The 25,407-nt window shown below is 42.4% G+C and overlaps 1 protein-coding gene across 1 annotated transcript in view; it reads left to right on the plus strand.

Moving 5' to 3' along the window:
• MEIS1 (Meis homeobox 1) overlaps positions 1 to 25,407 on the plus strand; it is a 243,921-nt gene that overhangs the window by 12,635 nt on the left and 205,879 nt on the right. The window lies entirely within an intron of this gene.

Consider the following 25,407-nt stretch of genomic DNA (forward strand, 5'->3'; position numbering starts at 1 on the left):
ATGCGGATATATATTTGGCTGCTGTTTAGGAGGATCTGTTTGATGACTTATCCTGACGACAGGGTTTCAAATTCTGTTCTTACTTGCAGCTATGTATCTACACGGAGGTTGCTAGTTTAATATTTCCAGCATACCATCGTCTCTCTGCCAAGGCAGGGACACTTAGCTCAAAGGAGACACTCACTGTCTTAAATCATTGGTGCTATATCCTGTTAACATCCTCATATCCCTAAAATGTCCTTATTCAGAGGTGCAGCCTTTAGATGTGGATTTATTGCAGGGACTAGTCCTGCTCATTAGCACCAATCCATGCAGTGCCTTGTGGCCCTTTTCCTTCCCCAGGTAGCTCATGGTCAGGCACAGTAGTCCTTTTCCTAGGGCACTGTTCACAGGGAAAGATGTGAGTAGGGTTTCAGATACACCATTTCTTCCTGTTCTGTACAAAGGGTTTGCAGGGTGTCCCTCTAAGTGAAGAGCTGCCCAGCTCCTCTTGGGCTCGGTGATGTGGGTAGTGGTGACTTGGAAGCCACCAAGGAAATGAGTGGTACAAATGACACGGACACAAACACAGCTCACGAGAGGAGGGAGCCAGAGCGATGGTTTTCTCTGGGAAGCCCTGTTTAGAGGATTGTTGAAGCTGAATTATGTCAGTGCTGAAAATGGTATTTCATATTTCCTCCCTGTGTGTATGGAATATGGGACAACTTTCCAGGCATTTTAGTTATAGCTCAGCAATGAGTTCAAACAGATTAATATTTATCAACTTGTCATTCTTTCCCACTGCCATTGTCCTCCATCAGCTCATCTAAAAGGCTTGAAGGGCATGGAAATTTCAAAGCTGGCTAGGTGATGGAGTGCGAGTTCTGCCAGACCTTTGGGTCTGCACTGAGCTTTTCAAAGGTCAGGGTTCTGGGTAGCAGCAGAGAAGAGAAACACTTCTGTGTGTCCAAGCCTCTTGTGGTATGCAGGGATGGAAAGAGTTTTCACTGGGGGGATATCTGGCCAAGTGACAATATTACAGAGCAGAAGAGGTGGCAGGGAATAATGCTGCTTGTGTGATTAGTCATTTATATATACTTTAACCTTCTTAAATATGGGCATATCTTTTTAAGCACCCAAAATAATATGTAGTTCAATTGAAGCTGCTATTTTCCTGGTTTTCTTGAGAAAAAAATTCCTGTGTTTTATATCAGAGCTTCCCTAATGAACGGACCTTCTGTCCTAGTTGTCAGCTCATCCTTCTTCTCTAACCATGACTCTCCTGATACTTGATGTTTTGCATTTGCTTTCATTTTTCCCTTGATCTTGCAATTCCTGAAGGCATGTGTTCAAAGGCAATCCTCAGTTTTCCCTTAAATAGCCAGGCCTTTTGTCTATGGAAAAGACCATGAAGATGTGGCCATTAGAGAGTATCATATCCATGAAGGCATAAAAAATGAATTTTAAAGTAGAATATTTTCAGTATATCACTCATTCTCAGCTTATCCTGTGACTTCTGGGTGACTGTCCTATGATTCTGAGATGCAAGAGGCTGCAAGTTTTCTTCTTGTGTGTGTGTGTGTTAGGGAATGGACAGTGAAACTTAAAGTACTGATTATTTTGAATGGGCTTAAGCACAAATGTTTTGAAGTTTTCTAGTTCTGTATTCTAAAGGAGCTTAATCAGTGTCATTAAAATGCAAAGGGTTGTTTCACTGAGCTTTGAAAGTGGGAGCTGTCATGAATTGTGTTTGTTACTGTCGGGCATTTGAGGTCCACACAAACATCCTTCGCTGCATGACCTGGAGCCATAGGTGTCTCTTGTCTTCAGAGATATTCCAGTGGAAACAGGAAAGCATAGTCAGAGTGGGTGGAAGATGCCCTCAGGGAGCTGTGTGAGGCCCTTTCAATTCCCATTGTGGGGGAACCTGCTGGATTTCTTGGAAAAGAGGTCAGTTTGTCTACTAGGGAAAAGACAGCAGGGGAGAGGGCAGAAGAAAGGAAGGCATAAGGTGGAGGTGAAGATAGGCTGCAGTCAAACAACCCTGGAGGGGTAAGGAGTATTCAGAGGATGTTCCTGTGTGCCCAGAAGCCTCTCTCTTGGCAGTGTCTGCAGTTGGTGTCTGAGGTTTCTTCTCTGGAATTATCCATCTGGAGGAGAGGGGCCCCATCTGGAGCTTGTGGGGCTTGGAAAGCAGCGGCTGTCTCTGGGACTCCTCCGAAGCTGTCGGGACAATTAGGCTGTTTGTCTGGCTTTTGGTATTCACTTTCCTAATGTCTATTTCCTCTGCTCCTGGTGATGCTTTTCCTTTCCTTCGTTAGTGTCTCGGCAATGAAATGACTTGATCATGAGCTCAGGTACTCCATGGATACACCAGGAGTGTTCTGGAACAACTTTAAGGATAAAGCAGTCTGGAAGAAGGATGAGGCAGAACATTATAAAATCAGTGTTAGCAATCTTTTTAAAAGACAAAATTGTACAAGGTTTGAGTGACAAGATTCCTTCTTGCAGCACAAGTCTCCATTTTATAATTTGATCTCCAGATGGCTGTAATTATTCTCAATCTGGAAAAAGTATATTAATGAAGAATTTGGGTTTTTAAATTGCATGTGATATGAACTTTCTTATAATTGAAACGATCCTTTTTTTTTCATTTTGTTCAACAATAAATTCACTAGGGAATTGTAGACCCTTCCTACCAGAGAGGATTGATGTCATAACCTCAGCTTGTTAGCCGCATCATTTGGAAATGCAGGGCAATTTTTTTCTTTAAATATCCAGGTAGAAAAGAGCAAGATTCCCTGAAGTTGGTCAGAGCACAAACTCCATGCTGGGAGAATCAGACAATCTTCCATGAGAAGAAGACTCTTTTGTACTGTGTAGAAATAGTTGCAGGAAAGTGAAAGCCATGAATACTGGTGTACTGAGGCACATGCTGGACAAGCAGAGACTCTCCTCTCCTGGCATCAAGGCAGAGGAAGCCACAGGAAGGAGGCTGGCCTGTTTTGGTAGGAGGGGACAAAAAAACAACAAGGGTGATTACTCGAAATCTAGAATTCCTTTTCCTGTCTAATAGAGTAGACTGTCTCTTACTTCCCTTTTTTATTCTTTCATGTGGCTGGTACTTGCTTGATTTTGGTGCCTCCTAGCTCTGTCTTGGGAGATAAGAAGATGAGAGAATAAGAATTGCCCAGCTCTCTCTTGTTCTTCCTTCAGCATCTGCTCTAACAAGCTATCCAGAAGGTCCTTATTTTCAATCTGGCAGGTCACAAAGCCTCTCTGTGGCAAGGCAGGCCCAGTGTCCTCTTTTAACTGCTGCAACTCTGCATTTTCTGTCAAATTTGTCAGGGCTTGCATGCACCGTGCTCTTCAGCCAGCACCCTCAATGCAAGATGAACATTTTTAGTGAGGAAATTCTCTATGATAGCACATGACTCCTATCTAGAGGAAACAAGACTTTGTGTTTTTTGTTACTTTTTGTCATTTCAGGTGGAAAAAAAGAAAATCATGCTAAGTGCATGTTCTTTCCATAAGTGATAATGATGGTGGATTTTAACATCTCATTTAAAAACTTCTCTCTCAAGACACCTCCTTTCTGATTAGACTGAATGTCAGAACACCACATTTACTGTTTGTTAGGGCAGTGCTACCCCCAGACAGCTTCAGGAGTCGTGCTTATGGGACTTGGAGGTAAAGGTGCTTTCTGGCATTTGTGAAAAGGAATCCAGCCAGTCCTGTAGGTCAGCCAGTCATCGGGAGCAGAATGACTGGGCAAGTCCAGGAGATAAAAAATTAGTTCCACAACACGGAAACACATGGCTGCTCTTGCAATGGCAATGGATCTGCCTGGAAATGTAACAACTCGTAAGACATGTAACTGAAATTGTATTGTTCAAGAGTGGAACAAATTAATTAGGCTAAATGGAGACTTTGGCTGTCATGACTCCAGCGAGAGAATTTGCAGGCTTCCTTTTTCCAACAGCTTTTCTGCTTCTGCCTGTGTGGACTGGGATTTTCTGTGTCTTTTTTACTATCTGCCTCTTCATTCAAGCCTCTGTCCCGCAGCCCCCAGAGCTAGGGCTCTTCCCTGGATAAAGGACTAGCACCCAATGGTGAGGAGGAGCTGAAGTCAAGGACGGGCCTTTCCAACCTCTGTGATTACTCACAGAGTCACAGTTTCACCTCCCCATTGAACTTAATCCCTCCTTTGAGGTCTTTTCAAGCTATTATTTCCATGCTACTCCCTAATCCATCCCTGCAGTGAGAGGATGCCATGAACAGCTTGCAAATGACATGGTTCTGGAGGGGGGAGAGACCCTCTTAGTTGCTTTCAGGAGCAGAGCTGAGTTTCACTGCTGTGCTGACTGTGATTCTGATGATTTCCTCATGTTAAATTGCCAGGTGTTTGGAGGAATTTTGGCTGGGCTGCTTTTTCATTTTTTAAATTATTGTTTTAAGTTTCTGACTCTTTTGCAAACAGGAATGTATCAAGGGAAGATGAAGGGTGGATGTGAAGAAGTAACACCATTGAGATTAAAGGGACCAAGTTTTACCAGCAATCACAGCAAATATCTGACTTGCTTAAGTGAAGCCAATTACTGTATTATTGCCTCCTTTTGCACTATGCACAGTAGGGATGTCACTGGATAATGGTTTGCATGTAGAGTTAATCACTTTGATGCATTTCTGACTGATCCCAGCAAATTATGTTTTGGTTCCACTATATTAAACACAAGAGCAGGGGATTATCATTAATAAATCTAAGGCACAGCATGCATAAATCTTGAATAAATCAAATATCAATTACATAGGCAGTATCTGCTGACATCTGCTTTCACCAAATAATATATTTGAAATAGATTTTATTCCACTGTGTTGGAGTCAAAGGAATGTTAGATTGGTGTGCAAAGACCCTTACTGTAAAGAGTTGGGTTATGTAGGAGTGCTATTGCTTGCTGAGCAACATAAAACAGTTCCTTTTTTTTATTATTGCCTTTCATTTTTAGACATAAATAGCACACTGGTTTCATAGAGTAGTTCATACAGTCAGTTAAGGAAAGACTTGTACCTTTCGGGAGAAGCTCTTCTGCATGTTCTCTTTTCAAGTATTTTATGAGGGCTGTTCTGATGAGGCTGCTGTGTACTTGCAACCTTTTCATGTCACAGCTGGCTGGGTGGGCTGAATCTGGCCTGGGATTTCCCTGTGGGTTGTGACAGGTGCAAAGAAAGTTAGTTAATGCCTGATTTCAAGGGAATTACAGAAAGGGAGGATTAGATGTGGGCAGAGCTCAGTAGCTGTGGGTGTTGGAAGGCCTGTGGGCAGGGTGAGTATTTCTCTCTGAACGCATCATCTCCCTGCCAGGGGCAGGTGGGTGTTTCTCTGGCTTGTGGGAACACGCAGAGCGGGAGTTTAGGGCGATGGTGAGTCCTCTTCAGCTCTCCTTCCTCTTCCTGGTTGCAGAAGTGACTCCCTCCATTGTGAGCCCTCCGTGCCTCCCTTCCCTGACTCTGAGTCTGCACTGTTCCTGTTCCTGCATTGCCCCAGGGCGAGGAAGGGCTCCTCCTGGCTCCCTGCCACGGCTGGGCCACTCCTCCAACAGGGCACGGAGCAAGTGAGCAATATGATGTTGGCATATCTGTGCAGTGTCTTCAAACATTTTGCCTTCCCCTTTACTCTCCTTTTCTCCTCAACTACCTCTTCACCTCGTTTCCAGATTAATGGAGAATGATGTGGTCACCAGTGGCAGGACCTGAGGGAATGGCATAAAGTTGGGTCTGGAGGTTTACGTTGGATATTAGGAAAGGGTTTTTCACCAGAAGGTGGCTGGGCACTGGAACAGGATCCCCAGGGAAGATGTCACAGCAGCAAGCCTGACAGAGCTCAAGAGGTGTGTGGACAGGGCTCTCAGGCACAGGGTGTCACTCGTGGGGTGCCCTGTGCAGGACCAGGAGCTGGGCTGGATGATCCCCATGGGTCCCTTCCAACCCAGCATTTTCTGTGATTCTGTGACTATGTGCGCCCCATAACGTGAGAGCACACTCCCCTCTTGGAGAGAAAAACCAAACAAGACGAAACAAGTGTGCTCTGAGCACTTCCTTTTCCAGCTCTTCTCAGCCTGCTGAAATCCCATGTTGGCCTCAATTCCATGGAGGCACTTTGGATATTGGAAATGCTGCTTGACAAGGCCAGTGGATCTGCAAGTTCATTTCATGGGCTTTCTGGATAGAAAAAAATTCATCTGAAGACCCTGGGGACATACCAGAATCTTCTCCAGGGTTTTCTGTAATACAGTTAAACTTACACACAGATATTTTCAAATATGTGCATGCACCATATTAAGTTTGAGTACATGTAGGTGGATTTATTTTTCTAATGTTGGTTCACCATTTGTACAGTGTGCTTCTTTGTGAACAAGATTATTTCTTTTCTGTCTGGACATCTGTTGAGTGTGTTAATTCTCAGAAAATGTGCAGATATCAAAACTATATTATGTGATCACCAAGCCAGAAGGAAAGTTATTACTTTCTCAGATTTTCTCAGTTGGTTTTTTTTTTTTGAAAGATCTGTCAGCCTCTAAATTAGTAATTTCAACACTATAAAATTCTTTTATCTTATGCATTCACAGAAGTGAAAAAGTTGCTATCCTATATATTTGTGTATTTAAATACAGCCTGCTTTCTCTTCTCTTGTGCATAATCTTGAAAGGCACTGGGAGCCTTGTCCAATTTGCAGCTAGTGCAAATCTTTACCCTGATTCCTGTGGCAACACCAGCAGGTCTGTGGACAGCACAGCACTCAGAGTGTGGAAAGTTAAGTGTATATGTGAAGAATTTATAGGAGTACTGTCCCTTGGGAAATGTTTTGAAAATATCTGACACTTGATATAATTTACTGCATTCCAAATGAAAAAAAAAAAAAAACCAAAAAAGCCTCTTTAGAAGTGTTTTTCTGAGCCCCAGGGATGTCCTCTGGCAGAGATGGTCCAGCTGTATCCAGAGAAGGAGGGACTCCACTGCAACTAGGAAAAATAAATGCAATAAAATAAAAAGCGACATACCTGCTGCTTTTGTTTTTTGTGGTGGGAATATTTAAGATGTTAGGCAAGCACATTTCAGGCCTGTGTTCAAGTCTGATTCCTTTCTTAAAAGATAATAAATTATAATTTAAAGCTTTAAATTCTCTTCCCATCTGCCTGGTATGATTCCTGTTGCCTTCTGTGGACATTGTACCTGAGCAGTAGGAAACAGATTCTTGTTCCCCCTTTCAATTTAACAAGTCTTATTTCTGCTGTCAGGTACAATGGTCTGAACCTGGGAGTGACAGTATGGCTTGGCAGTGGTGCAGCCTTGTCTTATCCATGCCCTATTGCAGAAGGAGCTGTAGTTTGCTTGAAAATAGGCAGCGTTCAGCTTTTCTCTCTTTGACTTTTTGTTTGTTTGTTTTGGTTTGATTTTTTTTGTTTTATTTTGTTTGATTTTTTGAGGTAGTTTTTTGTTTGTTTGTTTGGGTTTTTTTTACAGCTTTTAAAAATTTCAGAGTAAGAACTGGTTTGTAAGGCAGAGATATTCTCTCTGAGGAAGGGATCTAGGATGTTGAAAGAGATGTTGCTCTAACTCTAGGAAAACTGGGACTGGCCCATGCCACTGCACAAGAGGATCTGTAGAGTTACACTTTAACAGCAAGGAGAATAGCAATTTAAATTTGATTTTTTTTTCTTTTTCTCTAAAGGAGGCATGTGCAGCATGAATTTGATCTCACTTTTTGACAACCACCTTGCCCACAAATCAGGAGAGTGGCTTTCCTTTTATCCTTTTACATTTCATCATATAGTCTCATTAGTCTCATTCTTTAATTTGCTGCTTTTTTTTTTTTTTTTTTTTTTTTTTTTTTCTTTTGTTTCATCACCAGCAGCCAGAGGCTACTAATCTGGAATGCATCAGAGTTTCAAGCTCAGTCACAATGTTGGAAGATGCAAAACAGGGAGAGGTGAAGGGAAGAGTGGAGGCAAGTACAAAAACTCCATGAGGTAGACGAGAGCAGGCAGAACCAGAAGTGCCAGCAAGGAGAACATTGCCCACTGCTGCTGAGTTTCGTGTCTCTAGAACAGCCCCACAAGTGTGCCAAAGTACAGAAATGGGGATAATGGATAGAACATGAAGAGAAGCTGAATGGACCATTCCATACAGCCTGTCCTTCAGGCAGATCCCAGCCTTCCTGTCCCCACTTCAGCCCACGGGGTCTTGACACAGCCTTTGACACACGGGCCCACCACCACCACAAAAGTCATAAAAAGTCCCCTGCTTGTCATGTGAAGCAGCTTAGTTTAAGGAGAAACTTTCCCTAAAATGAGCTCTCCCATAAGATTGTGTGTAATTTGAGTTGAAAGGAAAAGAAATACACAGGGATTATGCAAGGTAGTGGGAGATTAAAAATACTGCCATTTTCCTGACCTTGCTTCTTTTTCTGTGAGTTTAATTGGTATCTAACAATTATTTAAAGTGGCTAGCAACTATAATGCAAGTATTTACAGTCATTAGCAACTCCTCATGTTGGAAAATAAGCTTATTGAGTATTAAATTAAGTCAGACTACTTAATTAATACCATTTTATGGTTGTCCTGAAGAAATTTCCCTACCTGCAGGTCTACATGGATGGCAGAGTGCATGCTCATAAGCTGATCTGTGGGCTTTGAACCAAGCTGGCGTGACGTGTTACTGAGGGATTTGTGCAGGGCAGGCAGTTTGCAAGGCCTTACTTCTGCAAGGGTGAATGTGGCAGGCTTCCCAGATCTTCTATATTTATTTATTTATGTGTACAGAAACATATATAATCTGCCTTTTAGTTAATTAGCTAATGTTTGTAAAGTGCTTTGAGGATTAAGTGCTATGTAAGTGCTAATTATTATTATTATTATCATCTCTCAGTATGTCTGAGTAGACAAGGTCAACCAAGAAGACACTGAAGAACATTTCTGCTAATGGAGGCTGGATAGACTGTTTTCTCTTCATTTTTCTTCCCTGCCCCCTTCTCTGTGACAGAAGATGGTGCCAGACACTAGGAAGGACCCACTTAATGATGCAGTTTGGTGGAACCCTGGACTGGGTTGCCTGGGGAGCCCAGTACGTGTCTGCTACTGGGCATCCTGAGGAACAGGCTAGACAAACCTGTGCCAGGGAGGATGGATGTGTGGCCAGTCCTGCCAGAAAGGACCATGGTGTGTGTGGTGGTTACTGGAAGTCCCTCCAAGACGTGGGATATGGGACAGGCTGCCTTCCACAGTCTGTCAGTTTGATGCGTCCATGCAAGTTGAAATGCCCATAAGCTGAACATACAAGCCATGGAAAGGGTGTTAAAGCATTGGGACACACTGCTCAGGGAAGTGGTGGAGTCACCATCCTTGGAAGTTCTTAAAAACATGTGAATATGGAGTCTGAAGACACGGTTTAGTGGTGAACATGGTAATGGTGCTGGGTTGATGGTTGGACTTGATGATCCTAAAGTCTTTTCTGACCTTAATGACTCTATGATTCTAAAATGTGCAGGTGTTTCTGGTCCAGCAGGAAAACTCCCCACAGAGGTGTTGAGGTTTTGCTTGCAATCCTTTTTAAAAAAACCCACATGACAAGGTAGTGCTGTTCCATTGCCCAGCACCCTCTCTGTGGAGTGTTTTCCCTCCCAGAGCAAAGCAGGCAGAATTTCTTCCTGTGGATCTCCAGATCTTGCAGCCCATGCAGGAACACAAGCTGACTTTTGTATTTGGCACAGATTAATAATGTGCTTAGCACTGCTTTGCTTGGTTTGTGAGGGGACAGTGAGGGGCCAGGTGCCAGCAAAGAAGTTCTTTGCTGCCTGGCACAGATTTTTTCCTCTGTGCTTTTACCTTTCACCAAGTGGAGTTTTCCCTTTTCACCTCTCCCTGGTCTGATACCCTGTGAGTGACTCTTAGGTGCAGTAAGAGTGATACAGTGTGTATGCAGACTGCCTTTTAGTCTTCTTTATGATGTGCAGACATTAAATAGCCCTCATAAAATCTTTTCATGCAGAATGGATGTTTCTATTTGATACACACACATCAATATATTTAGAGAGGTCTATGTGTATGTATCTGTCCCAAAGAAAGGAGTAACAAACCAACAAATTGAAAGAGTAAAGACAAGCCTCAGAAACCTCACCAGGCATCAGACTCCCTAACTTTTGGTCAGATGTTTTCCATGGCAACAGCAAAGCAAATCACATTTCTTTATATCTAGGCATCTGACTAAGATTTAATTGTTCTTAAATGTTTATTTCTACACTTTCATGAAGGTATGTCCATGGTAACATGGGTGTATGGGGTTGTCATTTAATGTGGTATTTGGTTAAGTATATCTTTAATTACTGGCAGGTAGTAACTGGTTCTCAAAACTTCTGTTGGCCAAGATTACTCCTTGTCTTCTTTACCAAAAGAAGTATCTGATTTTGGCTTCATGGCATACTTTTATTTATATTTGTTAAAATTTGTTAAAAATCTGGATGGGGCAAAAGGGATCTTAAAGCATTAGCTGTAGTAAATATAAAGTATTACTTTCAATTTAATATGATTTTCTTTCCTTTTCACTACAAGAAATTTTTATAAATTCCATTTTAGCTTTAAATTATCATAAAATCACCTTAAATAAGTAAGATTAATGTTTTTTGGGGGGAGAAAAACAAGCACAGTTGAGAGAGTCTAGAGTTGCTACATCGATGTTCAAGGCTTCTCTCGGGACCAAGCAAATGCATGCGAAGGGGGAAAGAGGAGGAGGGAATAGTCACCACCTGAGACAGAAGCTGGTTTTTTGCATACTGGCTGCTACACTCTCTGTCCTGAGACCTGACACACTCAGGTCTGCTGGGTTTTTCTCCTCTCCAAAGGAATTATGTCTTAGTCTGTGTTTTGCTTGTAGTCACAGAAGCCTTGCAAAAGATGGGATCATGCCTGACAGAGTGAAATCTTTCTTTATCTGAGGGACAGCAGAAGTCAGGTCAAAGAGGAGCAGAAGTACAGTGAGAAAGGAAAAGGCAAAAGGAGCCACAAGAGAAGCAGAGTGCAAGGCTGGTGTGGGTGGTGTTATGGGACTTTTTCCCCTCTAACCTGCATCCTGATCCTGAAAGGGATATATGTCAGTAAACCCCTAACTAATTTAAGACTCATCCCCTTAAATTAGGGAATGAATTAATTAAATGAGTGAAAGAAAGTTCTGTTTAGTTATAACTTGTATTGTTTATGTGTTATGTAGAACAGGAGTGTATGCATAGTATAAAAAGTTAAATATATATATGTGTGTTATGCTTATATCATCATAGCATTTCACTATATAATTGTGAGTTATTACATAATTCAATTATAGTAATTATTGAAAAAATAATATATCATTAAGCTGTAATATGATTGTATTATTTTATATAGGTGCATCTAGGAGCTCAGGAGATATCTTGTGTGGCTGAGAGAAGGTTAAACATAAATGTGAGTAAAGTTCAGTTGCTGAATTGAAGTCAATGAAGCCAGCAAAGTACAAAATTAACATTCTCTTTTCTTTTTCTATAACTGTGTCTGCATTTTCAGGGTAAATAATTTGGTTTAAAAACTCTTCTGGTAAATATACTCATGTTAGTTATCAGGGCCATCCTTTATCAAAGAAAAATTTCTTGTATCAGAAGGGTTACAGTGAAAACAAAAGCACTGAGAAAGGTGGCGAATATGTGGAATTACATTGTTATGAGAGACAGTAAATAGACTGTATGAGATACTGATTAGCCCATAAAAGTGAAGCTTGGATTAACCTGATAATGGTCTGAATGGTGGGAAGCAAGTTCCCAAGCAATGGATTTACTGCTGTTCGTACTACTGGATCTGGAGGGCACTCCCTGAAATAATTAGTCAGCAAGTTGAAATCAATGAAAAGGAAGTCTTCCTCCCCCCCCTTCCCCAACACCCTCAGTGTGCAATTGTAGTGTGAAACTCCTTGTCACAGGATGTTGTAAGAAGCCAATGGTATAAATGGGTTCAAGAAGGGATTAGACGAATTCATGGAGGAGAAGTCTACTGGGAACTATTAAACATGATGGTCCAGATGCAACCTCTGGCTCGGGAAGTCCCCAAACTGCTGATTGCTGGAATCTGAGAGGTTATACCAGAGGAGGGATCACTGTAATTGCCATGCTGCTTATATTTGCTTCTGAAGCACCCAGCGCTCCCCGCGGGGGAAAGCGAGATACTGGGTTGGATGGGCCATCAGTGACTCAGAATGGCTCATCTAGTTTTATGTTCTTAATTGTTGTCAAATGAATAGGCAAGTTACCTCATTTTTCTCCTCTCTACAAGCTGAAATTCACTAGTGCCAAGAAATTCAGATTTCCAACTGCTTGGGCCACTTAGGACAGGCTCCTCAGAGCCAGAAAGGATGCAGCACAGCATATTAAGGATAACATATTCCATACTGGCCTCTGTGACTGCCTGGGGCCAAGTGAGGAAGGCATCCCAGATCAATGGCTAGAACCACATCTTCCCTCTGGGTACAAATGACTATTTGCTTATATGAGTAAAGATACTCAAGCAAAGTCGACTACAAACTTGGGGATGGAAACTGAGGAAGAAAAAAGCATATTGCTTGCTGTACTTCCTTCTCTGGAGCAGGTAGGAAGGGATTAAGCAGCAGGGTTGGCAGATGGAGGAAGGTTTGCTGCCTACATATACAATACGAGTGGTTACTAGTCTAAAAGCTGGGCAGAGAGACTTGGAATTGGTGGGGTTTGTGCAGTATTGGCATTGTTTCATCTGTAGTGGTAGAGGGGTGAAGGTAATCAACTGTAGATCCAGGGCTGTGACTTAAGTCCTTGCTCCAGACTAGTGCAAAAGCTGATCTCATTCAGCCTGCCCTTGTAATGGGGCTTGTTTGCACTAAGGGGTGAGTTAAAATCACCTCATATCCCTATGTGACAGTGTCTTTGGAAACAGGAGTGTTGGCCAAAGTGGATTTAAAAATTGAAATTCATAGCAAATTGAAATTCATATTGAAGAGCTAAGAAAGGAGCTGAGATTCTGCAGGTTTTCTGTGGGGCAGCACCCTCCAGGGTCAAGTCTCAGGACATTGTGTCCAGGGTTTGGTGCTGCGTGATCAGGCTAAGTTATGGTGCAGACTTCAGCAATTGCCCCAGAAAAGAACTTAAACCCAGGGGCCTGGACACAAACCAGCTGAAGCTGGAAGCAGTTTGGAGACTAAGGTCTGCTTTCCAACCTTGTCCAGTGCATGTGTGTTTACCCAAAGTCATGCTTCCCTCCCCCTTCCTCCCCACTGGAGTCCCCTTTCCCTAATTTTTCATAAATGTTGCCACTGGGGATTCATATATGAGAAAAAAATGAGGTGAAAAAAGCAAAGGGAGGAGGAGGAGGAGAGCTGTACCTCTTCTGCAAATGCAATAATTCAGATGGGGGAATGCGCTGTTAAAGTTTCTGCCTTGACGTGTGTATGTGAAACGTGGCCAAGTTATGGTTTCTGTGGGAATTGTACGTTTGAATTTTCTGCCTTTTGTGTGGTTAAATTCTCAACCACAACATTGCATTAAATAGTCAGGCTTTTTTTTTATATTAGTTGTTGTACCCATAAAGCTTAATGTTTTGCTGCTTTCCGAAGGTGGGAGGGTATTTGTGTGTTTTTCTGCTGGCGATGACATGGCGGTTTACTTTAGATCCGAGTGCGGAGGATACACTCGGATTTCTGCCAAGGCAAAAGGAGGGGGGAGGTGTTGGGAGCTCTTTCTAGTGAGAAGGGATGGCTCAGCAACAGGGGTGCACTGCCAGACCAACAGCAATTAGCCTAGGGGACAGGAACAGGCCTTGGGATTTCCTGTTGTGATACTGAATTTTATCTCTAAGTAAGCAGTTCCAAATTTGCTCCAACTAGGAGAGCTCACCAGTTTTGTCTGCTCTTCCCTGCACCTTCTCTCCTCCAGGTAGATTTGCTCTGTAACCTCTGGGAGCTGATGTGAGTGACCTTTGTGGGAAAATTGCACTGGTTGTCCAGTAAAAAACAGCTTTACCAGCAGCATTAATTGCTGCTGGAGCTGAGACTCTCCACAGAAACCAAGCATTGATGTGATGTGAAGCTCTGGTTTCCTGTCAGCCCCTATAGGAATCTATAAAAGAGCAGAAGCAGAGGGGATGCTGGCACAACATCCATTCTGCATGTTTGAGGCTGCCACTGCTGGACATTTTAATGCCAGTGTAGATGAGGGCTGTGGTCCATTGAAATGTAAATTACAAGGGTTTCACAAGAAGTGTTTATGTGCTGTGCCAGCAGTAGGCTGAAGGGTGAAGGCTTAAACCTGACTAATGTATTTTCTTTTAATCAGTGACCAGCAAAAGACAATGGATGTTTACAGGTCCTGTGAAATACATTAGCTTGGGCTGGGTTCATTATTGCAGCTCTGAGCAGTGTAAGGGAATCACAGGCATCAGAAATTTTCTCCTGTAGAATTGAGGGAGGTGGGATAGGCTGGTGAAGGGAAGGTGCATCTCTTTGCTTCCTTATAGCTATGTGGTTTTTGGATTCTGTCACCAAATTTTTTCTTTGAAAACGGTGGTCCCAGCTTCCTGTAGCTGCCAAAATAGTTACAGTTTTCAGACCCTGGTCTTGGTGGAAGTCAGGCAAAGCCTGGAGCTTTGCTGAGCCCGTTGGAGATGGAAGTCTGAAAATAAAGGGAAACCAAATCACCAAGGTGGTCTACTCTTTGTGGTAGTTTAAACCATCCTCGTCCAGCCTGCTGAAGGTTATTGTCTTAATGAAAGGTTATTATCTTCTATATGGAATATGTTATCTTACCTGTCATTCCTGCTTCGTATGCCCAGTGAGCCCCCATACCCCTGATAATTTTTGCTTTGGTGTTCCTGTATGCGTCTTTCCAGCCAAGAAGCAATAAGCCCATATTTGAAAGCTAAGGTTGTCCTTTTGACCTTCCCACTGTCTTCTCTCTGTGTTTTGGATTTCCACATTTCCTATGAGAACAAACTTCCAAATCAGATGGAGGTGGAACTTCTTTGCTCTTACTTTTCCTCCTAAAAAGAGCGTTTGGGTGCTTTTGACACCCTGAGCCTGAACTGAGGTGGGTGAGGGCCATCCTGCGAGTGTAAGTCAGTGTTTATCTCCACAGGATATGCTCAGGGCTCTGTTCTCAGGTCTAAAGGGTAGGTAAAAGGCAACTAGTTTTAAAAGTCCTGTAGAAGAATGTAAATATATTTTCTGGTTTGACCCATCAGGTCCTTGAGCAGCTTGCGATGTTTTCAAAAGGCAAATGTCCAATTTCCTTCACTGTCCCGAGAGCAAAATCCTATCCACTGGGGTGGGTGGGAGGTCTTCTTTGGTCTTTAGGAGAGAAGGGCATCAATTTGCAACTGTCCTCCTAGAGACAGTCTGAGTACTTCTTTGGATTTTCCCCCTTGACAAGGTTTTCTGGCCTGTTGGAAAAAGTTTTCTTCTCACTCTGCCTCTGACAGCTCTAAGGGCACAGGCAAGGACGCTGTCAGCAGGGAAGCCAACTTTATTGGCTTCCTATCCTGTGGTTCGGTTCCTTTCTGCCCTTTTTTGAAACAATTCTTTGGTTTTGAAAGCAAATGGTGTCTATAACATAGTGAATTGGACACTAAATTTCTATTAATTCATAAAAACTAAAATAGAATCCATTAGGAGTAGTTTGGTATTGGTGTGAAAGGAGATGTAAATTATCTGCTATCATGCTTGAAATGCAAAAGCTAATCATGTTTGGCACCAGGCCAGCTACCATTAAAGTAATTATTTTTAATCATCAGCTATTGGTGACATGAATACTCATATTTGTTGATTTACTGTGGAAAGCACTTTACACTGTAAATAAAAAGCTGAGAAAATATACATTTTGTTTCAATGATAATAATAATTATTTCGATAAAAAGACATTTGCTTTTATGAAGCCAAAGGAGTCGGTTTCTGTCCCCACGTCAGTCGATATAATCAGCCTGATCTAATGCCTGTCATATTAAATGGGAAGTCCACAAACTGCAGGAGGGGTTTGGATCCTATTCCTGTGTGAACACTACATTTTTTATCCTTTAAAATTGCCAATAATTATTAGTAACCAGAACCATTGCTGTTGAACATCTTTTCTGTTTAAGCTGACATAAATTTGAGCAAGGGTGTCCTATGTGCCCCCTATATTTGATGATAAACCCCATTAAATATTGTAAATGGTCTACATGAACCAGGTTAAAATTCCTAATTTTACCTTGTTTTCATTAATTCTTCAATGAAGCTGAGAGTCATAATTTCATATACAAGTAGGGAACATATAAGCGTCTTGCTTATTTGGGACCACTGGAAATCACCTGTCTTCTGGAGGAATAAAATTGCATATGCTGGCATTGCATGACAAAATATTGCTATAAAATTTAGAAGTATGAAATAAGAGGACCTGCAAAACATTCAGGAACAACCTGAGGATATGACTAAGAGTTTGTATTTACCCCAGTGGTCCATCTCCCCAGAATATGTATGTATGGTTTACAGAAAGTATTCCTTGATTTCACAGGCATAGAATCAATCTTATGGTACGAAATATACAGCATATAAGTAAAAAATACTTAACTAAGCAATTAGGGAGTTCAAATTCAGCATGTAGTGACTGGACAGGCAGTGAATATATGAAAGCAGTTCAGGGAGGGGAAGGGGTTATTAGCAGGTAACGCAAAAGCAGCACAAAATAGTAAGTGCAGGGCTGTTTGTGATTTTAAGCAGAGTGGCTGGTTCCTGGCTGTTAATTACAGTAGAATAAAAAGCTTATTACAGGGCGTGAGAGGGCGTGGGACTAGCGTGTGCTCGGAGTCTCAGAGGCAACTCCACCACATGCATCTTGACAGAATATTTTGTACAAGCCCAATTATAAAAAACCCAGTAACGCAGGCAAGTGAAAAAAGGAAAGCAAACAAAAGCTCATCTCTGGATTCTCTCCTTAGGTAAGCAGATCCAACCAAACACAGGCTGTTTCCAAAGCCTTGGCAGTGCTGCCATGCTGGCTGAGCTGGCCACATGCTGGGTGGCTTGGAGGACCCGTGGGAGTGTTGGCTCCCATTTCCTTGGCACCAGCAACTCCACATCTCAGCAGCGTGGGTATTAATTTCATCAGACTTCCAGCAGCTTCCTTTTCCTCCACTTTTTGACCACTTTACATCTCGTGTTGCTGGGTGTAACACGGCTTGGCAGAAGTTCCCCCTATTGCTATGGAAGAGGTTGTGCTCCACTGCAGTTCTGTGTCCTTCTGTCCCCACATGAGTTCCATTCCCAAAATCTGGACCTGCTTTGGGCCTCTCCTTTCTGAGGAGCATGGTGTGTGTGACCAGCCCCTGTAGGGTGATGTCTGTTCTATCAGGAGTGAGGACGCTCTGTCAGCCTGCTCTGGTGGGACATGTGAAGCTCATGAACAGTGACCAAGGCCCAGGAACATATTCGGAGCACACGTGTGCATGGAAGGCTGTCCACACAAACTTTGTTTTTAACAAGGCCCACAAGTTAGCCTAACCCCTTGAATTTGGGTCTTTATAGTGTAAAAATAGGGTACAAGTGCTTAAAAAAAAAAAAAGGCATCACTTGGCTCATGGTCTTCCTTGCAGAAACATGCTCTGTGAGCGTTTTAGGATGTTTCTTTAAAGAATAAAGCCCCAACCAACCAAAAAAAGATAAACACATTGTGGGAGGAAGCTTAAGAATGCCTAGCAAGTGGTTTAAAATAACTTAGGTCAAAAGTAGAGATCAAAAATTAAAATATTGGTTTAGTTGGTTGTAAAAATAAAGCTCAGTTGGATTTTTCTGAAGGCCTAAATATAAATAGATTATTGGGGCAGTACTAAATCCAAATGCTTCCTCTTTTTGTGTATTTAAATTGTTTTTTCCTTGATAAAGCCATGAAAGTTGAAGATATATTCTTTTCTGAAAATCATCTAGTCTTATGTGAAATAATAATTTAGGTAAATACATACTTTACTAGCAATTCTTTGGGGGTGTTTCTGAGACAAATAGTTCTTTAAAGACAGTGCTTTATCTTGCAGACAGTTCCAATATCAGCTTAATTGACTTCTCATCAGAATTATAAGGGAGAAAAAAGAAGTTCTGGAAAATTTTTGTGAAACTCTTAGGGGAAAAAAACTTTCTTTGAGTTTTTAAATCTTTGGCTTCATTCAGAAATGCATTGTCCATCATTTTCAAATTTTTCCACCAGATGGGAAAAAAAGGGACTTGGAAATGTTCCTTTTATAAAATTACAATGCATATTAGTAACTCATTTTTGGAGATTTGTTTTTACATTTCATATAATAATATAATTGTATATACTCATTGTATATAATTTTATATAATCTATATAATTTTATATAATTATTTTGTATAATAATACAGCATTATAAAATATTGAGGAAGAATTTGCTTTCAAAAAGGAAAATTCCAAATCTTTCACTTTGAAACACTGTGCTCTTCTGAATTGTTCACCATACTGTATTGTTTTTATATCTACAGGAACACTTCAGCAAGTAGTGTGTGAAATTTTTCAAGATTTGTTTGACTATCAGATTATCCTCTCGAAGTTTTCTAGGCACTCTTCCACTTACTTTGTGGCCCTTTGTTAAGTTTTCTGCACTCAGTTTTGCTTCCACAGCATTTTTCTCATCCGTTTTCTCTCTGACATTGCAGCAAATAAAGCATTCTCATCCATGTCCTGCTCTCACATTTTATTCAGATTGTTGGACAAGGTACCATTTAATTTGTTTTATGAAATTTGCGCTTGTCCTTCCGGCGGCCATTTATATCATTTTTATGTTTTTTATCAGAAAGGAGTCGGTCCGCCCTCCGCCTGGCTGCGCGGAGCCGCTCCCGGCTCTGCGCTGGATGCGCTGGATGCGCTGGATGGGCTGGATGGGCTGGATGCGCGGGATGCGCGGGATACTCTGGATGCGCGGGATGCGCGGGATGCGCTGGATGAGCGGGATGCGCGGGATGCGCTCCCTCCTTCCCTCAGCGGGAGCCGGGGCGGGCAGGAGCGGCGGTGCGGGTTACCTCTGCGTTAGCTAGATGGTGCTAAAGAATTTGAGCTTGTCATCGCTGAGGAGACCATTCGGAGCCCAGCCCTCCGTGCGCTTCCCGGGCTCGCCGTGAGAAGAGGCGCTTTTGCTTTGTCCCAAGCGCGGTATCAGCTGCGCTGGTGCTTGCAGGGAGCCCGAGCCCGTGAGAGCCCTGCTCTGGAGCACCTCGCGAGTTAGGCCTCTCGGCTTTGGTGACTGCAGCGCGCTGTGGATCAGCCCCAGCAGCCTTACACATCCCGACATAACAGAGGTTTTGCCCGCAGAGGAATCCTCCCTCCCTCCCCCGTGCCTGTTTCCATACTCCGGAGCAGAATGGGCTCACAGCAACAGGCGAGGGCTCTGTGATTCGCTCTTGCTGTGCCTGCCATGAGAGAGGAAAGGTTTCCTCTGCCTTGCAGAGCTTAACCCTGCAGCAGTTGGGAAATTTTTAGAAGTGAATAATTTAGAAAACAAACAAAACCCAACACCACCCCTCCAACTTGCAGTAAGTGCTCTTGGAGCCCAGGTTTCCTTGCTGTTTGAGGGCTGCTGTTTTGGATTAACAGAGCCCTGGCTCTGATAAATACTAACAAAGTGTAACGAATGATCAAAGCTGTATTTACAACCCAATGAGCTTGAAATGATTGATCTGGATGACATAATAATGATAACCAGTGAGATGAGGCATGCAGGACTCTACCCCTCCAGGTACTGGGAGGAAAGAGCAGGTATTAAAAATGACTCCATTTCTTAGGTCATCAGGTTGTTCCCATTCTGATATAAGTGGAAGACAAATGCAAACCCCTTGCTTTGCCCCAGAAGAGCCCTGCAGCTGCTTTGGGCTGTTCATATTCTTTTGATAGTAATTAATTGTTTTGTAGAGATTACAAAGTTGGACTGGTTGTGGAGTAACTAAGACTGAGTCGTTTAGGATCATTCTCTGTGCTGCTGGGGATCTAAGCCTCTTGCCTGTGGTTCAAAGTGTGGTGTAATCTCAAATGTTGTTCTTTGCAAGGCTACAGTCACAGATGTGAAAGGATGTGAATGTGTCTACAGCATGGAATTTGCCATCTGGATGTTTCCTGTTATCCCCCAGAAGACTGGCTAGAGAATTAATGACAAGACAACGTAGACAAACCATAACTGCAGCTATGCTTTAGATCTTGCCTGCTTCTGGTCCCATGACCTCTCCAACAGGCTCCTTATAGCCTTCCAGAAACAAGCTTCCAAGAGACTTCCTTTTCTCCTACAAAACAGAAGGCCTTAGACCTGGCAGATGAGAAAGAATTGAGCCTTACTTGGCGTGTTAATTTTTGTCTTTTTTTTTTTCTTCCTTTCAGTCTTTGATGGGAAAGATTGTCTGGATATGTGGAATGTTCACGTTCCTCAGCATTCCTTAAAGACAACCCAGCCTTCTATAAAATCAGCATAACCTTCTGTTTATTTCTAGCAGGTTGCTTTTTCCAGGTAGGAACAAAAGATTTTGTACCCCCAAAGTCACCAGTTCAGGGTTATAGAAGACAGTCTGTTTGTGCACGTAGAAGATGATCTCACAATGTTATGATCATCTTTGCTCTACAGGTCTGATCCTGATGTGTGTCCCTTGCTCTGGATTTACAGCAGGCAGGGATCCCTTTAGGGACAAGTCCTCTGTTGCTGCTGTACCATGAGCAGCCACCAGTTACTTCTTCCTTTCCTTTTATCTCACACACAGAAAAAATATGGCAGTCAGAATAAAATTGTTCACACAGGGGCCAAGGAGCATTAGCATTTTAAAAATATGGGTCTGAATCCTCAGCAGCATGAAAGTAAACATTAACATCACCTTTGAAGTCAAAAGAATTTTTCTCATTTACCATCTGAGACTCTTTTTCAGTATGATACTAAGAGCATATTCACAATATCTACATATACAGGAGGATTTCTCCAGGTTTCCAATGAAGTTGACAAGGAGACAATCAGTTGCTCTGGAAGGCAATTAGAGTATTTAAACATGACTCTGAATTGCTCTGTGGAAGAGACTATCTATCTTTTATTCTCCCCTTCCACTGCCATCCCTCTGCCCCTCACTGGACCATTAAGGCTCTGCCACGTTAAGCACCTGAAGCAAGGTGCTTAAAATTTGGCCAGCTGAGTATCATCTCCTGTCATCACTTTCAGCACTAACTACGGCAGTTCCTGGAGGAGTTCCCCAAAGCAGCTCCATCTGTTTCCCTACCCTAAAACAGCCCCTAACATTAGCAGTGACAGGTAGGACTGACAAGTATGTGGACAGGCATGAATGCTTTTCTAAAGATTTCTAAACTACCCCGAAGTTCTTTTACCACAATAGTGTTGCCGTCTATGACAGCTGACCTCAGACTTGGTTCTCTGAGCAGTGAGTTCAATTAGCTTTAATACTTTCAACATTTAAATAGTTAACAGTAAGCAAAGTTCTTTAGAAGCGTAGGGGGATGGCTGCATGTGTGTCTGCTGAAGTTGTCAGGCAACGATGGAAAAAAAAAGAAAAAAAATTTAAAATCTCTAATTGCTTCCAGACAATGCCTTTTGGGTAGGGCTGCGAGAGAGCAAGGGGAGAGCTCGTGCTCTGACAGAGGGGCTGCTGAGCCAGAGGAGAGCCGGCTGCAGCCCTGACATCTCTCCAGTCCTGCCTGGTGACCCTCTCAATGCCAGTGGAAAAACTGCCCAACACAGTCAAGCTCTCCAGCTCTCTGCAATACCCCTGGATAACAGGAAGCTTGTGGAAAGTCAAATGTCCCGGGAAGTGAGCCAGCAGATCTGGGTCTACTGCTTCTACTGAGTCTTTCTTCACAATCATGGCCTGGTCCTGTCACTGACTCATTCTCACTGCCTGTAAAATCTGAGATAAATCTGAGCTGTTGAGGGCTGGACTTTGGTAGCTAATTTGTTCAGGTCCTACAGTAGGAAGTGGCATTGTGTCATTGATATACAGATAAATTCCTGCAATTTTCAATGTATTCTTAGCTAGTAGTATAACTCTAATGCAAATCTTCCTGCTTTGCTATCTTCCATGTTATTTTCTGGAGTTGGTTCATCTAGGTGTTGGCAGAAAATTGGATTCACATATTTTTTGCTGTAATTGGAAAACAGAAGCAGAAGGGCCTGGGAGAGATGGCAGCAGAGAGCACTGAGGAAACTTCACTGGCTGCAAACAGCATCAACAATCAGTGCCAGAACTGAGGGAGGAGTAATAAGGTCATATATTCTGTGATGACAAGTGGGAGAGCTTCTACTTGAACTACCAGGACTCAGCTCAAGCAACTCCTGCCACTAGTCCAGCCCTGGCTATGATAAACCATCTTGAAAGGTGATTTTTCAGGAGAGCCTAATTTCTGAAGAAGCACAGAAAAAAAATTAGGTGTCACAAAATTTAGCTTTTACTAAATTCCAGAGAAATGATAAACTGCTCTCCCAAACCTCCACAAGTTTCTGTGTTACTATAGTCCTGCCATTTATTCTGCTTTGGCTCAGCTTCAGACAATTCTTTATCAGACTTTTCTGATATTTAAATGCTAGGCATTAGAAATTCATCTTAACATGAAGATTTGAGCTTGGTTTGTGGTGGCAGGAAGTGCTAGTATTTAGGTTATTTCTCTCTGGGAAAATCTGTATTGGTGCTTGTCAGCCCATAATGAAGATACTCATTTTATTACTTATTCGGGTCTGATTGTGTCCAGTGGATGCTGTCCTGCACTGATGTCTTTTGCTATTTCAGAGTTATAAAAATCCAACTGTGGAGTTGAAACCACTTAAATATTTTATTACAGAAAATGTAAGCTCACCATGTAAGTTTAGCAGTCAAACTATATTTATATCTGTGCAAACATACATGCTTTTACAGACCCCAGGTTTTATCTTACCCTAACTAATATAGGAAGTAAATGGTTGGATTGAAGTGGGATTGTTAAGGGTATATATGAGCATGATTTTATATCAGGAGTTGAACAAGTCTCCAGTAAAGCAGTATTGTGGTTTCTTGCACTTGGAAAGATCAGAGAGTGTAGTAAAAGGAGTCTGTGGAAATGGATGACCCTACCGGCAAAGAAATCCACAGGAACATCTTGTGTGAATTCATTGTTACACGTTGACATCCAGTGGAGAAATGGTCTCAGAAACCTCCTTTCATTATCTATACAGCAACCTGAGGCAGAGGCCCCTGAAAGTGATGTTGCTTAACCTGAAGTTTTGTCTTTCAGATGGATTTAAAGAATTTAAGGCACTGTCAACAGTTACTGCAGGGAAGGCAGTGGAGATTCAAGATATTGGAAAAGCACCACATTTCATCTGGAGCCTTCTCCACTCATGGCTGAGCTGGTGTAATTGAGTTTATGAGGAACCATCATCTGTTTCAGTCTAAAGTCAGCTGGGTTAATTTAAGGCAGGGCTGACTAGCTGGCAGGGGAGAGCACTTTAAACCTACCCCAGCCATTACTGCTGCAGCCTGGCCCACTGCCAGCACCGAGTCTACAAGGACTTGGAGTATATTTAGCTCCAGCTTATTCTCTGCCCCCTCAACTTACATGCTGACCATGCCAGCTGTGACTCGAGCCTCTTTGGCCCCTCTTGCTGACATCCTCCAACCTGGCTGCTTGTTTGGAGTCACGCTGTTTGCTGGCGTGGTGCTTATCTTCCGCCATGAAAATGCGACTGGGCAGCTGCCCTGCTTGGAGACTTTGGGCAAGCCTTTTAATCCCTCGTACTTAGTCTGCAGATCTGCAAAATAAAGGATTACTCCATGAGTCCTGACAGGACGCTGTAAGATGTGATGCAGGATATTTGTGCACCACTCTGCTTTCTCTGTAGAAAAACGGAATGTGTTTAATATATAATATATCATCTATTTCCAACATTGGCAGAGCAAGTCAGTCAAGGACCTTGTGTTTATTACTCCAAGAAGGGATACAGCCCTGCTGTCATTACAAAAATTTTAGTTCTTACTGTATTCCTGGAAAAGTGCACCAGATTATAGTTTTCTCTACCAAACAAGCACTTTTTTTAATATTGGAAGCTACTTTTTCATCCATTCCAACTTTGACTTCAATTTTTCGTGGACAAAAAATGTCAGGCAGCTTTATAGGATTTCCAGTTACAAATGATACAAGCCTTAGCACATCTCATAGGCAAGGGAATATGATGTACTTTATGATCTGATAAAAGTAAACCTGAGGAAGCTATTCCTAAAACTGCCACTCGGGGTCAAGGATGAGATCACATCTGAGAAGGCAGCAGTGGTATCAAACACCTTTTGTAAAACAATGACATAAAGGGTTTTAGAAAGCTGGTCTGAACTCAGGGATCTGGATTGGCTCATAGTGATGTCAACCGTGTGCCTGTAATGCCCAGAAAATGTTTCATTCTTCTTATTTTCTAGGAATAATTACCCCTAATGACAGCAACAAGCTAAATTAAGTCCCTTGGTGTCCTCTGTGAGCTGATTATTATGTGCTCCCAATATTGCTCCCACAACCATTGGAATTGAGGACCAAGAGTTTTTGTCAGGCAGACTTTGCACCTTGGACATCTTTTTCACCCCATCATAGCAGCATCAACACCTTTTGGGCTGAGGTTCTTTACCTGCCATTCTTGGGACTGCCAGAAAGTTCATTTTCAGTGTGGTCTCATAGATTGACCCCTTTCTCTAGAGCAGGTTGCTCAGAGCTCCAAACAAGCTCTGGCCTTGAACAGTTCCAGAGATGGGGCATCCACAACTTCTCTGGGCAGCTTTCTTAGAAGCCCACTAAAGGTTGCAGGGAATTGTGCTCATGGAGGTGGGAAACGTTTCATTCCTGGGTGTGTGATGTAATTAAGTATTACCATGGTGCTGAAAACCAAATGTGCCTTATTTGAGGGACACCACCAAGGCTCTTCCTAGACAAGTGTAACTTCAGTTGTGCCTTACTCCTGCATTATCAGGAATAGCAAGGTCTGAGGTTTCCATTGCTGCGTCCCGAACTTTCATAAATAGAATGTGTAAATTCCCTGTTCCTTGTGTAGTGAGGTATCACGCTTGTGTCTTTAGTAAAAGTCCATCCCTTTACTAAAAGTCTTTGTGAAATAGAAGGTTACAACTACTAGGGATTTGGTTCACTATCTAAGAAAAGAATGCAATTATTGACATAAGTTCAGAAAGAGAGAACTAAAAGGTTCATAGAAGAACTAAAGGGTGTTTAACAACATATGCAAAAAGTAGTCTAGAGACCAGGAGATGTGTATTTTCACTGTTTGATCTGCATGTAACATAATCTGACCTTTTGCAGGTACAAGTGTATTAAACAGATTCTCATATAACCTGAAAATAGAGGAAGAGCAT

The sequence above is a fragment of the Zonotrichia albicollis genome, chromosome 3 (genome assembly GCF_047830755.1).
Source record: "Zonotrichia albicollis isolate bZonAlb1 chromosome 3, bZonAlb1.hap1, whole genome shotgun sequence".
NCBI classification, from domain to species: Eukaryota; Metazoa; Chordata; class Aves; order Passeriformes; family Passerellidae; genus Zonotrichia; species Zonotrichia albicollis.